This window comes from Marmota marmota, unplaced genomic scaffold (assembly GCF_001458135.2).
Source record: "Marmota marmota marmota unplaced genomic scaffold, marMar, whole genome shotgun sequence".
Lineage (NCBI taxonomy): Eukaryota > Metazoa > Chordata > Mammalia > Rodentia > Sciuridae > Marmota > Marmota marmota.
Window position 1 is genome coordinate 9509672 of NW_026000076.1, and position 6232 is coordinate 9515903.

Consider the following 6232-nt stretch of genomic DNA (forward strand, 5'->3'; position numbering starts at 1 on the left):
TTATAGTCAGTGAAATTATAGAGAGTTGTTTATTGACTCCTGCCTCTTTGATTTATTTCTAATGTTTAATGTGATCCTGTTTCTCATTTACTTGGCTGTTTTTGAAATTATATTTGTTCACTTGTGAACTCTGGAGTTTGCTTTTTATTTGAGTGGAGTATTTTCTTTCTTTTTTTTCCAGTTCATTTCCCTGTTTTTTTTTAATTTTACCATCTTTCTTTTGTTCTATTTTGGATATATGTAACTGCAGAGTATATTTTAACATAGTATACATTCATGAAGTATAACTTATTCTTCACTAGGATTCCATCCTTGTGGTTGTACACAATGTGGAATTTCACTGGTCGTATATTCATATATATAACATAGGAAAGCTATGTCCAGTTCATTCTACTGTCTTTCCTCTTCCCAGCCCACTCCCTCGCTTCATTCTTCTTTGTCTAATCCAATGAACTTCTATTCCTGACTCCCCCCCTCACCCCCCTACCCTTGTCCCCGCCTTTGTATTATGTCAACATCCACATATCAGAGAGAAAATTTAGCCTTTAGTTTTTTTGGGGATTGTCTTATTTCACTGACATGAGAGTCTCCAGATCCACCCATTTATCTGCAAAAGTCATAAAGTAATTTTTTATGGCTGAGTAATATTCCATTGTATATAGATACCATATTTTCTTTATCCATTCATCTACTGAAGGGCATCTAGGTTGGTTCCACAGTTTAGCTAATGTGAATTGAGCTGGTATAAACTTTGATGTGGCTACATCACTGTTGTATGGAATTCTTCTTCTTCTTCTCCTTCTTCTCCTCCTCCTCCTCCTCCTCCTCCTCCTCCTTTTTCTTCTTCTTCTTCGTGCCGGGAATTGAACTCAGGATCTTGTGCATGCTAGACAAGGACTCTACCAACTGAACTATATCCCGGCCCCTATATGCTATTTTTAAGTACTTTGGGTATATACCAAGGAGTGGGATAATTGGGTCAAATGGTGGTTCCATTCCAAGTTTTCTGAGCAATCTCCATACTGCTTCCAGAGTGGTTGCAACAATTTGCAGTCCCACCAGCAATATGTGAGTGTACCTTTTCTCCCACATCCCTGGCAATATTTATTGTTACTTGTATTCTTGATAATTGCCATTCTGACTGAATTGAAAATAAATCTCAATCTAGTTTTAATTTGCATTTCTCTAATTGCTAAAATGTTGAACATTTTTTCATATATTTGTTGACCTACTATATTTCTTCTTCTGTGAAGTGTCTGTTCAGTTTCTTTGCCCACTTTTTGATTGGGTAATTTTTTTGTGTGTGTATTAGGTTTTTTGAATTATTTATATATCCTGGAGATTAATGCTCTATCTGAGGGGCAGGGGGCCATTTTGTAGACTCTCTCTTCACATTCTTGATTGTTTCTTTTGCTATGAAGAAGCTTTTTAGTTTGATACCATCCCATTTATTGATTCTTGATTTTACATCTTGGGCTTTAGGAGTCTTGTTGAACAAGTTGGTTCCTAAGCCGACATGATGGAGATTTGGGCCTACGTTTTTTTTTCTAGTAAGCACAGGGTCTCTGGTCTAATGCCTGGTTCTTAATCCACTTTGAGTTGAGTTTTGTGTAGGGTGAGAGATTGGGGTTTTGTTTTATTCTGCTACATATAAATTTACAGTTTCTGAAGACACCATTAAAAGCCTACCAACAAAGAAAAACCCAGGATCAGACGGATTTTCAGCTGAATCCTACCATCTTCCAAGAACTAACACAAATTCTCCTCAAATTATTCTATGAAATAGAAAAGGAGGGAACTCTTCCAAACTCATTCTGTAATATTAGCCTCACCCTTATACCCAAACCAAACATACACATCAAGGAAAGAAAACTTCACACTAATATCCTGATGAACATAAATGCAAAAATTCCCAATAAAATTCTGACATATCACATACAAAAACATATTAAAAAGACAGTGCACCATGATTGAGTGGGGTTCATCCCAGGGATGCAAGGTTGCTTCAATATATGGAAATCAATAAATGTAATTAAACACATTAATAGACTTAAAGACAGGAGTCACATGTTTATCTCAATAGATGCAGAAAAAGCACTTGACAAAATACAGCATTCATTCATGTTAAAAAAAAGTAGAAAAACTTGGATAGTAGGATATATCTTGATATTGTAAAAACTATACCTGTTAAAACCAAGGCCATCATTATTCTAAACTGAGAAAAATTGAAAGCATTCCCTCTGAAAACTGGAACAAGACTGAGATGACCTCTTACATCACTTCTATTCAACAGAGTCCTTGAAATTCTAGGCAAAGCAATTATACAGAAGAAAGAAGTTAAAGGGGTATGATTAGGAAAAGAAAAGCTCAAACTGTCTCTATTTACTGATGACATGATTCTATATTTAGAACCCCTCCACACACCAATAAAACAATCTCCACCAGCAAATGTCTAGAACTCATAAATGAATTCAGCAAAGTAGTAGGATATAAAATTAACACCCATAAAGCAATTGCATTCCTATACTAATGATGAATCAGTTTAAAAAGAAATTAGAAATGTTATTTCATTCACAATAACCCAAAATCAAACCAAACCAAAACAAAAAAAACCTTGGGTATCACACTAACTAAAGAAGTGAAACTGCTGTACAATGAAATCTACAAAAGACCAAAGAAAGAAATTGAAGAAGAATTTAGAAGATGAATTTAGAAGATGTTCTTGGATAGGCAGAATTGATATTATCAAAATGGCATATTATCAAGAGTGCTATACAGATTCAATGCAATTCTTTTTAAGGTTCTGATGACATTCATCACAGAAATAGAAAAAGCAGTCATGATATTCATTTGGAAAAATAAGTGGACTATCTCCTTATATAAGTTCTGTAGTACTGAGTTAGTAGCCATGAATTCTTTTAGCTTCTTCTTATCTTGGAAAGTGTTATTTTTCTTTAGTTTTTGAAGAATTGCTTTGTTTTATGTAACAGTCTAGGTTGACAGTTATTTTCTTTCAGGACTTAGAACACATCCTTCCAAATCTACCTGTTGAGTTTGCTGAGGAATCAGATGGCTTGATTCTAAATGTGACCTGATGTTTTTATTTTGAGGTTGAAAAATTCTATTCTTGTTCAGTATATTTTATCATAATGTATTGTGGAAAAGTTATTTTCTTTCTTTCTTTCTTTCTTTTTCTTTTTTCTTTTCTTTTCCTTCCTTCCTTCCTTCCTTCCTTCCTTCCTTCCTTCCTTTCTTTCTTTCTTTCTTTCTTTCTTTCTTTCTTTCTTTCTTTCTTTCTTTCTTTCACCCAGGGATGCTTAACTTCTGAGTCCATCTCCAGCTCTTTATACTTATTTTTTTAAATTTTGAGACAGGGTCTTGCTAAGTTACATAGGGACTTACTAAGTTGCTGAGGATGTCTTTGAACTTGTGATCCTCTTTCCTCAGCCTCCCGAGCCAGTGGGATTATACGTGTGTGCCACAAGTGAGAGCTTCTTTTTATGATCTTATATATTTGTGATTCTCAAATATCTGGCTGTTCATCTCATTTCCAAGATTTGGAAGATTTTCTGTTAGTATCTTCCTGAAGAGGTTGTCTTTTCTATTCACCTATATCTCACACCACAATTCAATTCCAAATATTCTTAAATCTGATCTCATAATGTATCTAAGAAGTTCTTTTAAATTATTATCATGGTGACTTATTTTCCTTTCTTTAATACTGTCTGAATGTTCAATGCTGTCCACTTTACCTTCCAGCTTTGAGATGTTGTCTTCAGCATGATCTACTCTCACTCTGTTGTTTTTTTTGTTTTCTTAGAATTTATTGATCATTTTAATAATTATTCTTTTGAATTCTTTATCGGGTACTTCATCCACTTCAATACCTTTGTAGTCAGTTGTTGGTGAATTGTGACCTTTAGAAGTTATCATTTTACCGTGTTTTTTTTTTTCATGTTTCTTGTATATCTGTATTGTGTTTTATGCATCTTTTGTGATGAATTTCTTCTCTATTCTTCTATGTGGACCTTTTTAGGTCACAGACTTTTCCTACTAAGAAAAGTCTTTCCTGTCCAAGAGTGATCTAGTTTGAGACCCTCTCATAGGTATGGTATCTACAACTTTTGTGTTACTTCTTTTCTGTTTTTGTTGTAAGAGTGGATGTCCATGTATGGGTCCTGAAGGTTCACTTCTAGGTATTCATACCTGAGACCTAGTCATTAGTTTGTGTTTTTGTTTTTTCTATCCTTTTAAATAAGATATAGCTGAATCTTGAGTGCTTTTAATTTGTGTGTAGAGCAAGATCCAATTTTTTTTTTTTTTTGGCTGAATTTAGTTCAGAAGCAGAGTCTGTACCCTATGAACTTGTAGTGTTCCTTTAGATTCCTAGGACCTTACAGAAAAGGGGAAAACCAACAGTATGAACATCCAAAGCAAACAATAAACAGCATTAAAATAAATACACAGCATGTATGGTGACTTCTACAACACTAGCTACCACCAGAACAGGAATGATGAAGCCAGCAGTTGTCAACAGCAAAATCAATAAGTAACTGTGAACTAAATCTGGTATTAAAGTGAACAGCAGGCTTCAATTCTGTCATCTACAGCAATAATAATTGCAACAACTTGAATGCTGGGGGCAGGAGTTATGTAATACTAATCATTCTGAAAAATGGTGAAAACACACTTCAAAACAAAATTGCACGTGGCTGGACACATTTCCAGGAGAGAATGAAAGTGTTTAATACTACTAGAAATAGCATAAGTCAGATCAATAGGAAAAGTCTGCTCATGAGAATAGGAAACTAGAAAGCATGAGACTTGCGCCCCAATACCTACACATTAGTGTAGAACTTCTGCCTGTTATCGCTGAGGGACTGGACACTCATGTGCTTTGTATTCTTCAAGCTTCCCACTCACAGTAGCTACCCAGGAATGACATCACTATCTTTAGTTCTTAGCAAAACTATGAGGTTTACCATAGTAAATACATGCCATAATCATGCAAACCTTACTTCTACCAGAGTTCTTCTCTCAGTTCAGGCTAGTTCTGAAATAAAGCTTTTCAATTTTTTATTATTATTATTCCTAGAGCTAAGAAGTTGGGTTCCTCCTGACAAATGCATGCATGCATGGAAATCTGTTTCAGTTCTTTCCCTCCTCTTTCCCTTCCTGTCCTCACTTCCCTCTCTCATTCTCTTTCCTCTACTCTACTATGCTGAGAGCCATAGCCCAGTCAGAATGACGCATGGCATTTTTGCCAGAACAAAGTGGTTGAGAGATGACGCCAGCAAGCCATTGAGATGATAATGGTTATGTTAAGCTGTATATTCAATTGTAACATTAGACCCCTGCTGTCCACCTTGGCCTGCTACTTTGGAGTTCTTGCAGGGATTCCTGGAGAGTTCCCATTGGTTGGGGAAGTGCCAGAGGAGGGATTTCTGGTTGGTGGTTCCTGGAGGAGCCACGTGGTGTTCGGGAGAGTTCCCGGGGAGCGGGTGGGGAGTGTGCTGGTGGAGTTCAGAAATAAAGTTTGTTCCCCTTGTCAGAAGATGGCAGCGAGGGGAGTGCATTGCCCCCGTGTGCTGCGTCACTGTGCGGGAGAATGATGAGTCAGGACGGCTAAAGGCTATCTTGTTAGGAATTTCCAGCAATAGTGGGGTGCTCCGGAACCTGGAGGAAGGATTTCCATCGCACGAAGATCGGCTACGGGGGCTCAAACGCGAGAGATTTGTCCGTACGGAGGGTCACACTGCTTATTCAGCAAATCGCCCCGCGGCTAGAGTCTGCGGCGCGCGCTGGGAAACGAGGAGATAGCTATGCAGGGATACAGCGCTGCAGTTTCTGCGGGCTTCTGCCAGCTGTGTAAGCACCATACTCAGTGCTGAATTCTGGGTTTGAGACGGGGGAAGGAAGCGGTCCAATTCGGTTCTCCACACCGGTCAGACCACAGAGGAGGCCAGCGGCTACCATCTTGGAGAGCTGACGTCACCATCCCTGTTTTCGACTGATCGCAGCTCATTCAGCCATAGAACAGGTAATTTCAGGCTGCCATTCGCCTGCGGCTTGCAGACAAATTACTCAGGCTCAGTGCTAAATAACCGTGGAAACTGCTTCTTGGAGCCTGCTCTTATCAGAGCATACACTGAGCATGGAACGGCCGAGTTCCGGCTCCCAGAACTGCTCTGGCCCAGGGCTAAGGAGCCCGCCGAAACTGCTTCTCGGTCCG